The 20106-nt window shown below is 49.4% G+C and overlaps 1 protein-coding gene across 1 annotated transcript in view; it reads left to right on the top strand.

Annotated features, from left to right (window-relative positions):
* The first annotated feature begins 1760 nt into the window (after nt 1–1760).
* The window catches only part of LOC115126410 (speckle-type POZ protein-like A), an 88547-nt gene continuing 70201 nt past the window's right edge, over nt 1761–20106 (top strand). The window contains exon 1 of the mRNA XM_065019806.1: nt 1761–2068. The gene's annotated coding sequence lies outside the window, so the exon portion shown is untranslated. The remainder of the gene's footprint in view (nt 2069–20106) is intronic.

Genomic DNA, 20106 nt, shown 5'->3' with positions numbered 1-20106 from the left:
AGATCCAGATGAAAATGTTCAGAGTTTGCGGTAGGAATCCAGGGATATGGGGAGAAAAAAAATAGGTCCGTTATGCTCTGGTTTGAGTCACGATTGTACAAACTGGTGAGAGCTTTCTGAGCTAAAGGTTAGCTGATGACCGCTAGCAGTAGTTTGCTGACTGATATCTGGTAGGTAGTTAAGGACTAGCTTCAGTTGAGGGATTCCAGATCCGAAGTAAATAGAAATACTTTAGAAAAAAACAGATCCACGCCACATTGGGTGAGGCCGGTTGCAGCAGAGTATTTAGAAGTTGAGGTTTAGGAAAATACTTTTAAAAGATATGCAAAGAAAAAGATATATACAAGGGACACGACAGGACAAAGACTGCTACGCCATCTTGGATAAGTGTGGAAAAAGTCAAGGGGTCTGAATACTTTCAGAAGGCATTGTATTTGCCCATGTTTCATGTAGTTAGTTTGTATGTCCCACTCATACATTTCCACCCTGTTAGGCAAAATTATATAGAAAAAAAATTGAAATGTTAAAATATGTTTGATTGAGAAGTTTTCACTATTATGCTAGCTCAATCTCGCTTACTCACAGAGTAATTAATTTAGGCTCAAAATTTCCACCCTGTTAGAATTATGCACAAATTGGAAAATGCATCCAAAAATCTGTGCCTGAGCTTGACCAATATGTTTTTCTTAAAGTCAAACATGTCCTTTTTCTGATAGAATACAAAAAAAAACTTTTTCCCCCAAAGGTTTTGAGGTCCAAATGACCCAGCTACTCTAATCTATCGCATCTGATTAAATAATGATGGTTGATAAACTGAATCAGGTTAGTTACAACTGGGGGTGAAGCAAAAACCTACAGGAAGGTAGCTTTCCAGGAACAGGGTTGGAGAGCCCTAATTTAAGACATCAACAGCCAGCCAGGGTTTTCGTGTGTGTTTGGTCTTCGGTCTGTTGCAGGTAGAATAGCTCAGCCTCCTCATTGATAGCCCCTACTATAGACATTGCAAGCCAAGAAATTGCAAAATACAACATTGTTGTAGTCTACACCCTAAATAATTTGATTAATGATGCACAGTTCAGCCTGGTGGTAGACACACCTACCTATGCCCCTACCCCCTCCCTCGCTAGCTCACTCCTTGCTGTGAAAGATGAGATAGTTTGTGTTTATTTGTTAAACTAGCCAAGTCAGTGACAGCCTACCCCAGCCAAAGCCGTTGTGATACAGCCTGGAGTCGAACCTGGTTCTGTAGTGACCCCTCTAACACAGATATGCATTGCCGTAGACCGCTGCACCACTCGGGAGCCCGAAGTAGACTGCGGCAAATAGTTTCCTCCGTTGCAAAAATACTGAATCTTAGGAGTCAAGCTTGACGCCCAGAAATGCAAGTCGACCGCAAAGGAGTTGAGAATCGATTATTTTGGAGTCGACTCCTCAAACACAACCTAAAGCACACCGATGCCGCATTTTATATCACTGCATGATCAAACTGAGGGGTGACAAAAATGAAATTTCAGAATATGGTTGGGGTGGTCATGTCCCCCATCCCCAAATGAAAGTTGTGCCCCTCAGTACAATGCACTTGCAGCATATACTGATATTATATGTAAGTATATACATTAGTAGTGCAGTAAGGTGACAGAACTATTGCATTGGTCAGGTAGACAACACTGACTTCAGTGTGTAAAGAATATGAATACATGTTAATAAGTGTGTGGTAGGGTGCAGGAGTCAGCTGTTGGGGAAGTCTTGTGGCTTGGGGTAGAGACTGGGTTTGAGACAGGTGGTCCGAGACTTGATGTTGACCTGGGCGTAAAGGAAAGCGGCAAATAGGAAGCGGGAGGACATTTTTTTTGTTATCTGGGAAGCTGCTTCCTAATCTGCCTCCACCTACCTAGTAAAGTAGCCTATGATGTTAGACTCTGAAAAACATATACGTTTTTACATAGCGCTGCGCCTGAGAATGGTTACAACGCAGTTTTCCATTGTTTAGCTAGTTAAATAACTGATGGTGGAAATGAACGGCTGAGATAAGATTCGTTGCCTTTTAGTGGAAGCATGGACATGAAAGGTTCGTAGTTAAACATATTTTTCCATTTCCCGTAGCTAGCTAGCTACCAGTACTATGTTTTCCCCTCAAAGAATAAACATGTCGTTGGACGCCGATATATTTCTAAAACAATATGCGCAAACATGCCTTGTAGCTCATTTCAATCATGACTTTTTTTAGCATCTCGAACCAACGTGTACGATGATAGTTGGCAACACCAGTGAGTTTAAAAATATATATATTACGGTGAGGGGCCTTTTGTTTCTAAACGGTGCTTGATATTGACCATTGATTTTAGCTATCGCAAGCTAACTTGGTTAGCCAGGCCTGGTCAAGCAGAGCAACCTTGTTAGCTAGCTACACTTTCCATTTAGTTATCCATGAGTTATACCATCATGGTATTGTTACTAGTAAACCAGTTAATTAGTTAAATAACTATCTTTCTACCTAGCAAGGCAGAATACAGCTTCACCAGCTAGCTAACAGCCCGTATCAACAGCCTTTTAACTTGTTATTGAGGACACTGGCTAGTTAGCTATTTTGAATCTCGTTGGTTAACTTCAAAACCAGTTAACGTTGTTAGTCAACAAAAACATCAGAACTAAATCTGGGCCAAACCAAGGACATCTTCTGGCTCATAGTGTCAAATTAATCGTAGACGGGCAGACAATACCTCGTTCTTCACAGTTGATATTTCACTACTGATAAAAATACAAAAAGACCGGTAGCTGTCTGGCTAGCAATGCTCCTCGACTAGCTAGCTAACATTAGTTAGTTTTGCCTGAAATATGTGGCATTATATATAGTAAAATGAGTCACATCAAATTACATTAATGAAGCCCCCCAAAAATAGTTGGGGGATGCCTGATGATCAAGGTAAACGTGGATCATTTTGAGAACTAACGTCAGCTAGTTAGTTAGCTAGCTCAAGAGTATCAGACTAGCTGTGCCATTTGACAGTAAGTCATAGCTACATCATCATAAACAAAATGCTAACATACATGGAATAGAATTAACTTATTCTGACCATTTCTGTTGGCTATTATCTGGGCATTGCTTGATCTGTGGCCATATCAGGTCAGTGCTGCTATTTGAAAGACACTTCAGTTCAGGGTCAGACAGCGAGGGTTTTGTAACCTTTATTTAACAAGACAAGTCAGTTAAGAACAAATTATTATTTACAATGACGGTCTACCCTGGCCAAACCCGGATGACTCTGGGGCCAATTGTGCGCAGCCCTATGGGACTCCCAATCACTCCGGTTGTGATACAGCCTGGAATCGAACCAGTTCCTTAGACTGCTGTGCCGCTTGTATATCAAACTGATTGTTGATTGGTTCCAACAAATGTCTGAATGTTCTGTCCTCAGAGCGGGGCCTCCAGACTGGACCATGAAGCAGTCAGGGAAGACTGAATCATTCCCATTAATTAGATCATCCTCCCTGAGAGGTGCACACATGGGATACCATAAATAGAATGACATGGGGATCCCTGCCAAGGCAGCAGCTACTCTTCCTGGGGTTTATTATGGATCCCCATTAGTTCCTGCCAAGGCAGCAGCTACTCTTCCTGGGGTTTATTATGGATCCCCATTAGTTCCTGCCAAGGCAGCAGCTACTCTTCCTGGGGTTTATTATGGATCCCCATTAGTTCCTGCCAAGGCAGCAGCTACTCTTCCTGGGGTTTATTATGGATCCCCATTAGTTCCTGTCAAGGCAGCAGCTACTCTTCCTGGGGTTTATTATGGATCCCCATTAGCAGCTACTCTTCCTGGGGTTTATTATAAGAATTTGTTCTTAACTGACTTGCCTAGTAAAATAAAGGTAAAATAAAAAAATAAAATTATGGATACCCATTAGTTCCTGTCAAGGCAGCAGCTACTCTTCCTGGGGTTTATTATGGATCCCCATTAGTTTCTGCCAACGTAGCAGCTACTCTTCCTGGGGTTTATTATGGATTCCCATGAGCAGCTACTCTTCCTGGGATTTATTATGAATTCCCATTAGCTGCTACTCTTCCTGGGGTTTATTATGGATCCCCATTAGTTCCTGCCAAGGTAGCAGCTACTCTTCCTGGGGTTTATTATGGATTCCCATGAGTTGCTACTCTTCCTAGGGTCCAAACATGTTAAAATACTTACATTACATATAAAACAAAGGATAAAACAGTACATCATATACAATTATTACATTACTACATATCTACAATAGAAACTGATTGATACCACCATACACCAATATCACAATGTGTGCATATGCATGTACTTTTGTGTCTCTTCACACTCCCCGTTGTTCCATAAGGTGTATTTTATGTTTTTTATTTGATCTGATTCTACTGCTTCCATCAGTTACCTGATGTGGAATAGAGTTCAATGTAGTCATGGCTCTATGTAGTACTGTGCGCCTCCCATAGTCTATTCTGGACTTGGGGACTGTGAAGAGACGTCTGGTGACATGTCTTGTGGGGTATGCGTGGGTGTATTTTAAATAGACAGCTTGGTACATTCAGCTTGCAAAAACGAGTAATGATGAAGTCAATATCTCTTCAACTTTGAGCCAGGAGAGATTGACATGCATGTCAATTAATGTTAGCTCTCCCTGTACTTTTAAGGGCCAGCCATGCTGCACTGTTCTGAGCCAATTGCAATTTTCCCAAGTCCCTCTTTGTGGCACTTGACCACACAACTGAAAAGTAGTCCAGGTGCGACAAAACTAGGGCCTGTAGGACCTGCCTTGTTGATAGTGTTGTTAAGAAGGTAGAAACTAGGGCCTGTAGGACCTGCCTTGCTGATAGTGTTGTTAAGATGGTAGAAACTAGGGCCTGTAGGACCTGCCTTGTTGATAGTGTTGTTAAGAAGGTAGAAACTAGGGCCTGTAGGACCTGCCTTGTTGATAGTGTTGTTAAGAAGGTAGAAACTAGGGCCTGTAGGACCTGCCTTGTTGATAGTGTTGTTAAGGCACAAACTAGGGCCTGTAGGGCCTGCCTTGTTGATAATGTTGTTAAGAAGGTAGAAACTAGGGCCTGTAGGACCTGCCTTGTTGATAGTGTTGTTAAGAAGGTAGAAACTAGGGCCTGTAGGACCTGCCTTGTTGATAGTGTTGTTAAGAAGGTAGAAACTAGGGCCTGTAGGACCTGCCTTGTTGATAATGTTGTTAAGAAGGCAGAAACTAGGGCCTGTAGGACCTGCCTTGTTGATAGTGCTGTTAAGAAGGTAGAAACTAGGGCCTGTAGGACCTGCCTTGTTGTTAAGAAGGCAGAAACTAGGGCCTGTAGGGCCTGCCTTGTTGATAATGTTGTTAATTAAGAAGACACGAGCTGACAGATCTGTAGTTCACAATTTCACTATGCATTTATCCAGTTATTCACATTAATGTGTATTTGTATTACTGTCTCACTTGTCTAAATTAAAATAGTATGTACAGGCAAATAAGAAACAGAAGTTAGGTGCAATAGTCTAGCAGAATCAGTGTTGTCTTCCAGGCATATCTAGAGTGGTGGCAGGTCTGTTGAGACAGACCATGAAACAACTAGCTAGATGCTGAGGAGACAGGGCATGAAACAACTAGCTAGATTTTTTTATTTTATTTATTTTTTATTTCACCTTTATTTAACCAGGTAGGCAAGTTGAGAACAAGTTCTCATTTACAATTGCGACCTGGCCAAGATAAAGCAAAGCAGTTCGACAGATGCAATGACACAGAGTTACACATGGAGTAAAACAAACATACAGTCAATAATACAGTATAAGATGCTAAGGAGACAGGCCATGAAACAACTAGCAAGATGCTAAGGAGACAGGCCATGAAACAACTAGCTAGATGCCAAGGAGCCAGGCCATGAAACAACTAGCTAGATGCTAAGGAGCCAGGCCATGAAACAACTACCTTGATGCTAATGAGACAGGCAATGAAACAACTAGCTAGGTGCTAATGAGACAGGCTATGAAACAACTAGCTAGATGCTAATGAGACAGGCCATGAAACAACTAGCTAGATGCCAAGGAGCCAGGCCATGAAACAACTAGCTAGATGCCAAGGAGCCAGGCCATGAAACAACTAGCTAGATGCTAAGGAGCCAGGCCATGAAACAACTAGCTAGATGCCAAGGAGCCAGGCCATGACACAACTAGCTAGAATCTAAGGAGTCAGGCCATGAAACAACTAGCTAGATGCTAATGAGACAGGCAATGAAACAACTAGCTAGGTGCTAATGAGACAGGCAATGAAACAACTAGCTAGATGCTGAGGAGACAGGCAATGAAACAACTAGCTAGATGCTAAGGAGTCAGGCAATGAAACAACTAGCTAGATGCTAAGGAGTCAGGCAATGAAACAACTAGCTAGATGCTAAGGAGAAAGTTGAGACAGGCCATGAAACAACTAGCTAGATGTTAAGGAGAAAGGCCATGAAACAATTAGCTAGATGCTGAGGAGAATGTTGAGACAGGCCATGAAACAACTAGTTAGATGCTAAGGAGCCAGGCAATGAAACAACTAGCTAGATGCTGAGGAGTCAGGCCATGAAACAACTAGCTAGATGCCAAGGAGCAAGTTGAGACAGGCCATGAAACAACTAGCTTGATGCTGAGGAGAATGTTGAGACAGCCCATGAAACAACTACCTTGATGCTAAGGAGGAAGTTGAGACAGGCCATGAAACAACTAGCTAGATGCTAAGGAGTCAGCCTATGAAACAATTAGCTAGATGCTGAGGAGATAGGCCATGAAACAACTAGCTAGATGCTAAGGAGACAGGCAATGAAACAACTAGCTAGATGCTGAGGAGACATGCCATGAAACAACTAGCTAGATGCTAAGGAGTCAGGCTATGAAACAATTAGCTAGATGCTGAGGAGACAGGCCATGAAACAACTAGCTAGATGCTAAGGAGCCAGGCAATGAAACAACTAGCTAGATGCTATGGAGACATGCCATGAAACAACTACCTTGATGCTAAGGAGGAAGTTGAGACAGGCCATGAAACAACTAGCTAGGTGCTAATGAGACAGGCTATGAAACAACTAGCTAGATGCTAATGAGACAGGCCATGAAACAACTAGCAAGATGCTAAGGAGCCAGGCCATGAAACAACTAGCTAGATGCTAAGGAGCCAGGCCATGAAACAACTAGCTAGATGCAAAGGAGCCAGGCCATGAAACAACTAGCTAGATTCTAAGGAGTCAGGCCATGAAACAACTAGCTAGATGCTAATGAGACGGGCAATGAAACAACTAGCTAGATGCTGAGGAGACAGGCAATGAAACAACTAGCTAGATGCTAAGGAGTCAGGCAATGAAACAACTAGCTAGATGCTAAGGAGAAATTTGAGACAGGCCATGAAACAACTAGCTAGATGTTAAGGAGAAAGGCCATGAAACAATTAGCTAGATGCTGAGGAGAATGTTGAGACAGGCCATGAAATAACTAGTTAGATGCTAAGGAGCCAGGCAATGAAACAACTAGCTAGATGCTGAGGAGTCAGGCTATGAAACAGCTAGCTAGATGCCAAGGAGCAAGTTGAGACAGGCCATGAAACAACTAGCTTGATGCTAAGGAGACAGGCCATGAAACAATTAGCTAGATGCTGAGGAGAATGTTGAGACAGCCCATGAAACAACTACCTTGATGCTAAGGAGGAAGTTGAGCCAGGCCATGAAACAACTAGCTAGATGCTAAGGAGCCAGGCCATGAAACAACTAGCTAGATGCCAAGGAGCCAGGCCATGAAACAACTAGCTAGATTCTAAGGAGTCAGGCCATGAAACAACTAGCTAGATGCTAATGAGACAGGCAATGAAACAACTAGCTAGGTGCTAATGAGACAGGCAATGAAACATCTAGCTAGATGCTGAGGAGACAGGCAATGAAACAACTAGCTAGATGCTAAGGAGAAAGTTGAGACATGCCATGAAACAACTAGCTAGATGTTAAGGAGAAAGGCCATGAAACAATTAGCTAGATGCTGAGGAGAATGTTGAGACAGCCCATGAAACAACTACCTTGATGCTAAGGAGGAAGTTGAGACAGGCCATGAAACAACTAGCTAGATGCTAAGGAGTCAGGCTATGAAACAACTAGCTAGATGCTAATGAGACAGGCCATGAAACAACTAGCTAGATGCTAAGGAGCCAGGCCATGAAACAACTAGCTAGATGCCAAGGAGCCAGGCCATGAAACAACTAGCTAGATTCTAAGGAGTCAGGCCATGAAACAACTAGTTAGATGCTAAGGAGCCAGGCAATGAAACAACTAGCTAGATGCTGAGGAGTCAGGCCATGAAACAGCTAGCTAGATGCTGAGGAGAATGTTGAGACAGCCCATGAAACAACTAGCTTGATGCTAAGGAGACAGGCCATGAAACAATTAGCTAGATGCTGAGGAGAATGTTGAGACAGCCCATGAAACAACTACCTTGATGCTAAGGAGGAAGTTGAGACAGGCCATGAAACAACTAGCTAGATGCTAAGGAGTCAGGCTATGAAACAATTAGCTAGATGCTGAGGAGACAGGCCATGAAACAACTAGCTAGATGCTAAGGAGACAGGCAATGAAACAACTAGCTAGATGCTGAGGAGACAGGCAATGAAACAACTAGCTAGATGCTAAGGAGACATGCCATGAAACAACTAGCTAGATGCTAAGAAGAAAGTTGAGACAGGCCATGAAACAACTAGCTAGATGCTAAGGAGCCAGGCCATTAAAAAACTAGCTAGATGCCAAGGAGATAGTTGAGACAGACCATGAAACAACTAGCTAGATGCTGAGGAGACTGTTGAGATTAGGGGTGCATCCCAATATTATCTCCTTTCACCCAAAGTGTGCATTCGTTCACTACTTTCCACATCTGAAAGAATTGGATTGGTGAAGGCATGGACTAGTGGGAGTTTGCAGTGGTTGCACAGCCTTTCCTCTACAGGGAGCCATGTTTTCAAGGCTGTGCTCACTGAGCCTGTACTTTGTTTAGGTTTTGTTCAGTAACCATGGTCAAATAGTTTGCCACGGTGTACTGTCAATTTAGGGCCAGATAGCACTGCATTTTGCTTTGTGCTTGTGTTGCCCAATAAGTAATGTATTTTTTTTTACTATGTTGTAATTTGATTTATTCTGATTGATTGGATGTTCTGGTCCTGATGCTTCTGTGTGTTAGTAGAACAGGTTAGTGAACTCAGCCCCAGGACCAGCTGGATGAGGGGACTGAGGCTTCAGTGTGTTAGTAGAACAGGTTAGTGAACTCAGCCCCAGGACCAGCTGGATGAGGGGACTGAGGCTTCAGAGTGTTAGTAGAACATCTTTGTGAACTCAGCCCCAGGACCAGCTGGATGAGGGGACTGAGGCTTCAGAGTGTTAGTAGAACAGGTTAGTGAACTCAGCCCCAGGACCAGCTGGATGAGGGGACTGAGGCTTCAGAGTGTTAGTAGAACATCTTTGTGAACTCAGCCCCAGGACCAGCTGGATGAGGGGACTGAGGCTTCAGTGTGTTAGTAGAACATGTTTGTGAACTCAGCCCTAGGACCAGCTGGATGAGGGGACTGAGGCTTCAGTGTGTTAGTAGAACATCTTTGTGAACTCAGCCCCAGGACCAGCTGGATGAGGGGACTGAGGCTTCAGTGTGTTAGTAGAACAGGTTAGTGAACTCAGCCCCAGGACCAGCTGGATGAGGGGACTGAGGCTTCAGTGTGTTAGTAGAACATGTTTGTGAACTCAGCCCTAGGACCAGCTGGATGAGGGGACTGAGGCTTCAGTGTGTTAGTAGAACATGTTTGTGAACTCAGCCCCAGGACCAGCTGGATGAGGGGACTGAGGCTTCAGTGTGTTAGTAGAACAGGTTTGTGAACTCAGCCCCAGGACCAGCTGGATGAGGGGACTGAGGCTTCAGTGTGTTAGTAGAACAGGTTAGTGAACTCAGCCCCAGGACCAGCTGGATGAGGGGACTGAGGCTTCAGTGTGTTAGTAGAACATGTTTGTGAACTCAGCCCCAGGACCAGCTGGATGAGGGGACTGAGGCTTCAGTGTGTTAGTAGAACAGGTTAGTGAACTCAGCCCCAGGACCAGCTGGATGAGGGGACTGAGGCTTCAGTGTGTTAGTAGAACAGGTTAGTGAACTCAGCCCCAGGACCAGCTGGATGAGGGGACTGAGGCTTCAGTGTGTTAGTAGAACAGGTTAGTGAACTCAGCCCCAGGACCAGCTGGATGAGAGGACTCTTTTCTTTGCTCAGCTCTTGGCATTGCAGGACTTGGTAATGATATGAGAGGGGCTCACTGTATTTTAGATGTTTCCAAAACTTTAATTGCTCTTTTTTGAATCTTTATTATTAGTGGATATTGGTTTAATTGTTTGTAGTTTTCCTCTGGACATGTAGGAGAATCTTATAGAGCTCTGCATGCAGGGTTTGTAGTTTTCCTCTGGACATGTAGGAGAATCTTATAGAGCTCTGCATGCAGGGTTTGTAGTTTTCCTCTGGACATGTAGGAGAATCTTATAGAGCTCTGCATGCAGGGTTTGTAGTTTTCCTCTGGACATGTAGGAGAATCTTATAGAGCTCTGCATGCAGGGTTTGTAGTTTTCCTCTGGACATGTAGGAGAATCTTATAGAGCTCTGCATGCAGGGTTTCAATGGGGTGTTTTTCCCATTTGGTAAAATCTTGTTTTGGTAGGTATTAATAGGTATTTTAATTTGTTTTTTCATGGTGTAGATTGCCCTGCGTGCTTTCTTGCTTTTTTTGGTTCTGAATGTACGTTTATAGAGTTTTAAAGTCTCACAGTACTGAAGGTGTAATTCACCATTATTTGGGTCTCTGTTTTTGGTTGGATAGTGTTCTGTTTTTTTTGGTTCCAGGTTGCTTTCTGTTATTCTTCTGTGCTGTTTTGGGCCCATCTGTGTGAATTTCTGATGTTGTACAGCTTACTGGGCTGTGAATGTGTGGTTGTGTCCATGTCTGTTCTTTTGAGGAACAACGTAATTTAGCTGTGATCAGACAGTGTTAGTGGCTTCATGGTGAATGAGCGGAGAGAGAAAGGGTCAATGTCTGTAATCTACTGTACTGTGGCCAATAGGTGAGCAGTCTGGAGGTGGTGTAGCTGGGGGGCTGCTCCTTCAGCTCAGTAACCCATACCACTAACAGAGCCAGTCTGTCTCTCAGTAGTCTGGAGGTGGTGTAGCTGGGGGGGAGGGGGCTGCTCCTTCAGCTCAGTAACCCATACCTCTAACAGAGCCAGCCTGTCTCTCAGCAGTCTGGAGGTGGTGTAGCTGGGGGCTGCTCCTTCAGCTCAGTAACCCATACCTCTAACAGAGCCAGTCTGTCTCTCAGCAGTCTGGAGGTGGTGTAGCTGGGGGGGGGGGGGCTGCTCCTTCAGCTCAGTAACCCATATCTCTAACAGAGCCAGCCTGTCTCTCAGCAGTCTGGAGGTGGTGTAGCTGGGGGGCTGCTCCTTCAGCTCAGTAACCCATACCACTAACAGAGCCAGTCTGTCTCTCAGTAGTCTGGAGGTGGTGTAGCTGGGGGGGAGGGGGCTGCTCCTTCAGCTCAGTAACCCATACCTCTAACAGAGCCAGCCTGTCTCTCAGCAGTCTGGAGGTGGTGTAGCTGGGGGCTGCTCCTTCAGCTCAGTAACCCATACCTCTAACAGAGCCAGTCTGTCTCTCAGCAGTCTGGAGGTGGTGTAGCTGGGGGGGGGGGGGCTGCTCCTTCAGCTCAGTAACCCATATCTCTAACAGAGCCAGCCTGTCTCTCAGCAGTGTGGTGGTGGTGTAGCTGGGGGGCTTCTCCTTCAGCTCAGTAACCCATACCTCTAACAGAGCCAGCTTGTCTCTCAGCAGTCTGGAGGTGGTGTAGCTGGGGGGCTGCTCCTTCAGCTCATTAACCCATACCTCTAACAGAGCCAGTCTGTCTCTCAGCAGTTTGGAGGTGGTGTAGCTGGGGGGGGGCTGCTCCTTCAGCTCAGTAACCCATACCTCTAACAGAGCCAGCTTGTCTCTCAGCAGTCTGGAGGTGGTGTAGCTGGGGGGCTGCTCCTTCAGCTCATTAACCCATACCTCTAACAGAGCCAGTCTGTCTCTCAGCAGTTTGGAGGTGGTGTAGCTGGGGGGCTGCTCCTTCAGCTCAGTAACCCATACCTCTAACAGAGCCAGCCTGTCTCTCAGCAGTCTGGAGGTGGTGTAGCTGGGGGGCTGCTCCTTCAGCTCAGTAACCCATACCTCTAACAGAGCCAGTCTGTCTCTCAGCAGTCTGGAGGTGGTGTAGCTGGGGGGCTGCTCCTTCAGCTCAGTAACCCATACCTCTAACAGAGCCAGTCTGTCTCTCAGCAGTCTGGAGGTGGTGTAGCTGGGGGCTGCTCCTTCAGCTCAGTAACCCATACCTCTAACAGAGCCAGCCTGTCTCTCAGCAGTCTGGAGGTGGTGTAGCTGGGGGCTGCTCCTTCAGCTCAGTAACCCATACCTCTAACAGAGCCAGTCTGTCTCTCAGCAGTCTGGAGGTGGTGTAGCTGGGGGGGGCTGCTCCTTCAGCTCAGTAACCCATACCTCTAACAGAGCCAGTCTGTCTCTCAGCAGTCTGGAGGTGGTGTAGCTGGGGGGCTGCTCCTTCAGCTCAGTAACCCATACCTCTAACAGAGCTAGCTTGTCTCTCAGCAGTCTGGAGGTGGTGTAGCTGGGGGGCTGCTCCTTCAGCTCAGTAACCCATACCTCTAACAGAGCCAGTCTGTCTCTCAGCAGTCTGGAGGTGGTGTAGCTGGGGGCTGCTCCTTCAGCTCAGTAACCCATACCTCTAACAGAGCCAGCTTGTCTCTCAGCAGTCTGGAGGTGGTGTAGCTGGGGGGCTGCTCCTTCAGCTCAGTAACCCATACCTCTAACAGAGCCAGCCTGTGTCTCAGCAGTCTGGAGGTGGTGTAGCTGGGGGGCTGCTCCTTCAGCTCAGTAACCCATACCTCTAACAGAGCCAGCCTGTCTCTCAGTAGTCTGGAGGTGGTGTAGCTGGGGGGGAGGGGGCTGCTCCTTCAGCTCAGTAACCCATACCTCTAACAGAGCTAGCTTGTCTCTCAGCAGTCTGGAGGTGGTGTAGCTGGGGGGCTGCTCCTTCAGCTCAGTAACCCATACCTCAGAGCCAGTCTGTCTCTCAGCAGTCTGGAGGTGGTGTAGCTGGGGGGCTGCTCCTTCAGCTCAGTAACCCATACCTCTAACAGAGCCAGCTTGTCTCTCAGCAGTCTGGAGGTGGTGTAGCTGGGGGGCTGCTCCTTCAGCTCAGTAACCCATATCTCTAACAGAGCCAGTCTGTCTCTCAGCAGTCTGGAGGTGGTGTAGCTGGGGGGCTGCTCCTTCAGCTCAGTAACCCATACCTCTAACAGAGCCAGCTTGTCTCTCAGCAGTCTGGAGGTGGTGTAGCTGGGGGGCTGCTCCTTCAGCTCAGTAACCCATACCTCTAACAGAGCCAGCCTGTGTCTCAGCAGTCTGGAGGTGGTGTAGCTGGGGGGCTGCTCCTTCAGCTCAGTAACCCATACCTCTAACAGAGCCAGCCTGTCTCTCAGTAGTCTGGAGGTGGTGTAGCTGGGGGAGGGGCTGCTCCTTCAGCTCAGTAACCCATACCTCTAACAGAGCTAGCTTGTCTCTCAGCAGTCTGGAGGTGGTGTAGCTGGGGGGCTGCTCCTTCAGCTCAGTAACCCATACCTCAGAGCCAGTCTGTCTCTCAGCAGTCTGGAGGTGGTGTAGCTGGGGGGCTGCTCCTTCAGCTCAGTAACCCATACCTCTAACAGAGCCAGCTTGTCTCTCAGCAGTCTGGAGGTGGTGTAGCTGGGGGGCTGCTCCTTCAGCTCAGTAACCCATATCTCTAACAGAGCCAGTCTGTCTCTCAGCAGTCTGGAGGTGGTGTAGCTGGGGGGCTGCTCATTCAGCTCAGTAACCCATACCTCTAACAGAGCCAGCTTGTCTCTCAGCAGTCTGGAGGTGGTGTAGCTGGGGGGCTGCTCCTTCAGCTCAGTAACCCATACCTCTAACAGAGCCAGCCTGTGTCTCAGCAGTCTGGAGGTGGTGTAGCTGGGGGGCTGCTCCTTCAGCTCAGTAACCCATACCTCTAACAGAGCCAGCCTGTCTCTCAGTAGTCTGGAGGTGGTGTAGCTGGGGGGGAGGGGGCTGCTCCTTCAGCTCAGTAACCCATACCTCTAACAGAGCTAGCTTGTCTCTCAGCAGTCTGGAGGTGGTGTAGCTGGGGGCTGCTCCTTCAGCTCAGTAACCCATACCTCTAACAGAGCCAGCCTGTCTCTCAGCAGTCTGGAGGTGGTGTAGCTGGGGGGCTGCTCCTTCAGCTCAGTAACCCATACCTCTAACAGAGCCAGTCTGTCTCTCAGCAGTCTGGAGGTGGTGTAGCTGGGGGGCTGCTCCTTCAGCTCAGTAACCCATACCTCTAACAGAGCCAGTCTGTCTCCCAGCAGTCTGGAGGTGGTGTAGCTGGGGGGCTGCTCCTTCAGCTCAGTAACCCATACCTCTAACAGAGCCAGCCTGTCTCTCAGCAGTCTGGAGGTGGTGTAGCTGGGGGCTGCTCCTTCAGCTCAGTAACCCATACCTCTAACAGAGCCAGTCTGTCTCTCAGCAGTCTGGAGGTGGTGTAGCTGGGGGGGGGGCTGCTCCTTCAGCTCAGTAACCCATACCTCTAACAGAGCTAGCTTATCTCTCAGCAGTCTGGAGGTGGTGTAGCTGGGGGGCTGCTCCTTCAGCTCAGTAACCCATACCTCTAACAGAGCCAGTCTGTCTCTCAGCAGTCTGGAGGTGGTGTAGCTGGGGGGCTGCTCCTTCAGCTCAGTAACCCATACCTCTAACAGAGCCAGCCTGTGTCTCAGCAGTCTGGAGGTGGTGTAGCTGGGGGGCTGCTCCTTCAGCTCAGTAACCCATACCTCTAACAGAGCCAGCCTGTCTCTCAGTAGTCTGGAGGTGGTGTAGCTGGGGGGGAGGGGGCTGCTCCTTCAGCTCAGTAACCCATACCTCTAACAGAGCTAGCTTGTCTCTCAGCAGTCTGGAGGTGGTGTAGCTGGGGGCTGCTCCTTCAGCTCAGTAACCCATACCTCTAACAGAGCCAGCCTGTCTCTCAGCAGTCTGGAGGTGGTGTAGCTGGGGGGCTGCTCCTTCAGCTCAGTAACCCATACCTCTAACAGAGCCAGTCTGTCTCTCAGCAGTCTGGAGGTGGTGTAGCTGGGGGGCTGCTCCTTCAGCTCAGTAACCCATACCTCTAACAGAGCCAGTCTGTCTCTCAGCAGTCTGGAGGTGGTGTAGCTGGGGGGCTGCTCCTTCAGCTCAGTAACCCATACCTCTAACAGAGCCAGTCTGTCTCTCAGCAGTCTGGAGGTGGTGTAGCTGGGGGGGGGCTGCTCCTTCAGCTCAGTAACCCATACCTCTAACAGAGCTAGCTTGTCTCTCAGCAGTCTGGAGGTGGTGTAGCTGGGGGGCTGCTCCTTCAGCTCAGTAACCCATACCTCTAACAGAGCCAGTCTGTCTCTCAGCAGTCTGGAGGTGGTGTAGCTGGGGGGCTGCTCCTTCAGCTCAGTAACCCATACCTCTAACAGAGCCAGCTTGTCTCTCAGCAGTCTGGAGGTGGTGTAGCTGGGGGGCTGCTCCTTCAGCTCAGTAACCCATACCTCTAACAGAGCCAGCCTGTGTCTCAGCAGTCTGGAGGTGGTGTAGCTGGGGGGCTGCTCCTTCAGCTCAGTAACCCATACCTCTAACAGAGCCAGCCTGTCTCTCAGTAGTCTGGAGGTGGTGTAGCTGGGGGGGAGGGGGCTGCTCCTTCAGCTCAGTAACCCATACCTCTAACAGAGCTAGCTTGTCTCTCAGCAGTCTGGAGGTGGTGTAGCTGGGGGGCTGCTCCTTCAGCTCAGTAACCCATACCTCTAACAGAGCCAGTCTGTCTCTCAGCAGTCTGGAGGTGGTGTAGCTGGGGGGCTACTCCTTCAGCTCAGTAACCCATACCTCTAACAGAGCCAGCTTGTCTCTCAGCAGTCTGGAGGTGGTGTAGCTGGGGGGCTGCTCCTTCAGCTCAGTAACCCATACCTCTAACAGAGCCAGTCTGTCTCTCAGCAGTCTGGAGGTGGTGTAGCTGGGGGGCTGCTCCTTCAGCTCAGTAACCCATACCTCTAACAGAGCCAGCTTGTCTCTCAGCAGTCTGGAGGTGGTGTAGCTGGGGGGCTGCTCCTTCAGCTCAGTAACCCATACCTCTAACAGAGCCAGCCTGTGTCTCAGCAGTCTGGAGGTGGTGTAGCTGAGGGGCTGCTCCTTCAGCTCAGTAACCCATACCTCTAACAGAGCCAGCCTGTCTCTCAGTAGTCTGGAGGTGGTGTAGCTGGGGGGGAGGGGGCTGCTCCTTCAGCTCAGTAACCCATACCTCTAACAGAGCTAGCTTGTCTCTCAGCAGTCTGGAGGTGGTGTAGCTGGGGGGCTGCTCCTTCAGCTCAGTAACCCATACCTCTAACAGAGCCAGTCTGTCTCTCAGCAGTCTGGAGGTGGTGTAGCTGGGGGGCTGCTCCTTCAGCTCAGTAACCCATACCTCTAACAGAGCCAGCTTGTCTCTCAGCAGTCTGGAGGTGGTGTAGCTGGGGCTGCTCCTTCAGCTCAGTAACCCATACCTCTAACAGAGCCAGCCTGTCTCTCAGCAGTCTGGAGGTGGTGTAGCTGGGGGGGGCTGCTCCTTCAGCTCAGTAACCCATACCTCTAACAGAGCCAGTCTGTCTCTCAGCAGTCTGGAGGTGGTGTAGCTGGGGGCTGCTCCTTCAGCTCAGTAACCCATACCTCTAACAGAGCCAGTCTGTCTCTCAGCAGTCTGGAGGTGGTGTAGCTGGGGGGCTGCTCCTTCAGCTCAGTAACCCATACCTCTAACAGAGCTAGCTTGTCTCTCAGCAGTCTGGAGGTGGTGTAGCTGGGGGGCTGCTCCTTCAGCTCAGTAACCCATACCTCTAACAGAGCTAGCTTGTCTCTCAGCAGTCTGGAGGTGGTGTAGCTGGGGGGGAGGGGGCTGCTCCTTCAGCTCAGTAACCCATACCTCTAACAGAGCTAGCTTGTCTCTCAGCAGTCTGGAGGTGGTGTAGCTGGGGGGCTGCTCCTTCAGCTCAGTAACCCATACCTCTAACAGAGCCAGTCTGTCTCTCAGCAGTCTGGAGGTGGTGTAGCTGGGGGGCTGCTCCTTCAGCTCAGTAACCCATACCTCTAACAGAGCCAGCTTGTCTCTCAGCAGTCTGGAGGTGGTGTAGCTGGGGGGCTGCTCCTTCAGCTCAGTAACCCATACCTCTAACAGAGCCAGTCTGTCTCTCAGCAGTCTGGAGGTGGTGTAGCTGGGGGGGTGGCTGCTCCTTCAGCTCAGTAACCCATACCTCTAACAGAGCCAGTCTGTCTCTCAGCAGTCTGGAGGTGGTGTAGCTGGGGGGCTGCTCCTTCAGCTCAGTAACCCATACCTCTAACAGAGCCAGTCTGTCTCTCAGCAGTCTGGAGGTGGTGTAGCTGGGGGGGCTGCTCCTTCAGCTCAGTAACCCATACCTCTAACAGAGCTAGCTTGTCTCTCAGCAGTCTGGAGGTGGTGTAGCTGGGGGGCTGCTCCTTCAGCTCAGTAACCCATACCTCTAACAGAGCCAGCCTGTCTCTCAGTAGTCTGGAGGTGGTGTTGCTGGGGGGGAGGGGGCTGCTCCTTCAGCTCAGTAACCCATACCTCTAACAGAGCTAGCTTGTCTCTCAGCAGTCTGGAGGTGGTGTAGCTGGGGGGGGCTGCTCCTTCAGCTCAGTAACCCATACCTCTAACAGAGCTAGCTTGTCTCTCAGCAGTCTGGAGGTGGTGTAGCTGGGGGGCTGCTCCTTCAGCTCAGTAACCCATACCTCTAACAGAGCTAGCTTGTCTCTCAGCAGTCTGGAGGTGGTGTAGCTGGGGGGCTGCTCCTTCAGCTCAGTAACCCATACCTCTAACAGAGCCAGTCTGTCTCTCAGCAGTCTGGAGGTGGTGTAGCTGGGGGGGGGCTGCTCCTTCAGCTCAGTAACCCATACCTCTAACAGAGCCAGTCTGTCTCTCAGCAGTCTGGAGGAGGTGTAGCTGGGGGGCTGCTCCTTCAGCTCAGTAACCCATACCTCTAACAGAGCTAGCTTGTCTCTCAGCAGTCTGGAGGTGGTGTAGCTGGGGGGCTGCTCCTTCAGCTCAGTAACCCATACCTCTAACAGAGCCAGCCTGTCTCTCAGTAGTCTGGAGGTGGTGTTGCTGGGGGGGAGGGGGCTGCTCCTTCAGCTCAGTAACCCATACCTCTAACAGAGCTAGCTTGTCTCTCAGCAGTCTGGAGGTGGTGTAGCTGGGGGGCTGCTCCTTCAGCTCAGTAACCCATACCTCTAACAGAGCTAGCTTGTCTCTCAGCAGTCTGGAGGTGGTGTAGCTGGGGGGCTGCTCCTTCAGCTCAGTAACCCATACCTCTAACAGAGCCAGTCTGTCTCTCAGCAGTCTGGAGGTGGTGTAGCTGGGGGGCTGCTCCTTCAGCTCAGTAACCCATACCTCTAACAGAGCCAGCTTGTCTCTCAGCAGTCTGGAGGTGGTGTAGCTGGGGGGCTGCTCCTTCAGCTCAGTAACCCATACCTCTAACAGAGCCAGCCTGTGTCTCAGCAGTCTGGAGGTGGTGTAGCTGGGGGGCTGCTCCTTCAGCTCAGTAACCCATACCTCTAACAGAGCCAGCCTGTCTCTCAGTAGTCTGGAGGTGGTGTAGCTGGGGGGGAGGGGGCTGCTCCTTCAGCTCAGTAACCCATACCTCTAACAGAGCTAGCTTGTCTCTCAGCAGTCTGGAGGTGGTGTAGCTGGGGGGCTGCTCCTTCAGCTCAGTAACCCATACCTCTAACAGAGCCAGTCTGTCTCTCAGCAGTCTGGAGGTGGTGTAGCTGGGGGGCTGCTCCTTCAGCTCAGTAACCCATACCTCTAACAGAGCCAGCTTGTCTCTCAGCAGTCTGGAGGTGGTGTAGCTGGGGGGCTGCTCCTTCAGCTCAGTAACCCATACCTCTAACAGAGCCAGCTTGTCTCTTAGCAGTCTGGAGGTGGTGTAGCTGGGGGGCTGCTCCTTCAGCTCAGTAACCCATACCTCTAACAGAGCCAGCCTGTGTCTCAGCAGTCTGGAGGTGGTGTAGCTGGGGGGCTGCTCCTTCAGCTCAGTAACCCATACCTCTAACAGAGCCAGTCTGTCTCTCAGCAGTCTGGAGGTGGTGTAGCTGGGGGGCTGCTCCTTCAGCTCAGTAACCCATACCTCTAACAGAGCCAGCTTGTCTCTAAGCAGTCTGGAGGTGGTGTAGCTGGGGGGCTGCTCCTTCAGCTCAGTAACCCATACCTCTAACAGAGCCAGCTTGTCTCTCAGCAGTCTGGAGGTGGTGTAGCTGGGGGGCTGCTCCTTCAGCTCAGTAACCCATACCTCTAACAGAGCCAGCCTGTGTCTCAGCAGTCTGGAGGTGGTGTAGCTGGGGGGCTGCTCCTTCAGCTCAGTAACCCATACCTCTAACAGAGCCAGCCTGTCTCTCAGTAGTCTGGAGGTGGTGTAGCTGGGGGAGGGGCTGCTCCTTCAGCTCAGTAACCCATACCTCTAACAGAGCTAGCTTGTCTCTCAGCAGTCTGGAGGTGGTGTAGCTGGGGGCTGCTCCTTCAGCTCAGTAACCCATACCTCTAACAGAGCCAGTCTGTCTCTCAGCAGTCTGGAGGTGGTGTAGCTGGGGGCTGCTCCTTCAGCTCAGTAACCCATACCTCTAACAGAGCTAGCTTGTCTCTCAGCAGTCTGGAGGTGGTGTAGCTGGGGGGCTGCTCCTTCAGCTCAGTAACCCATACCTCTAACAGAGCTAGCTTGTCTCTCAGCAGTCTGGAGGTGGTGTAGCTGGGGGGCTGCTCCTTCAGCTCAGTAACCCATACCTCTAACAGAGCTAGCTTGTCTCTCAGCAGTCTGGAGGTGGTGTAGCTGGGGGCTGCTCCTTCAGCTCAGTAACCCATACCTCTAACAGAGCCAGTCTGTCTCTCAGCAGTCTGGAGGTGGTGTAGCTGGGGGGCTGCTCCTTCAGCTCAGTAACCCATACCTCTAACAGAGCCAGCTT

Source organism: Oncorhynchus nerka, linkage group LG1 (assembly GCF_034236695.1).
Source record: "Oncorhynchus nerka isolate Pitt River linkage group LG1, Oner_Uvic_2.0, whole genome shotgun sequence".
Lineage (NCBI taxonomy): Eukaryota > Metazoa > Chordata > Actinopteri > Salmoniformes > Salmonidae > Oncorhynchus > Oncorhynchus nerka.
This window is presented reverse-complemented; position numbering and strand designations above follow the sequence as displayed.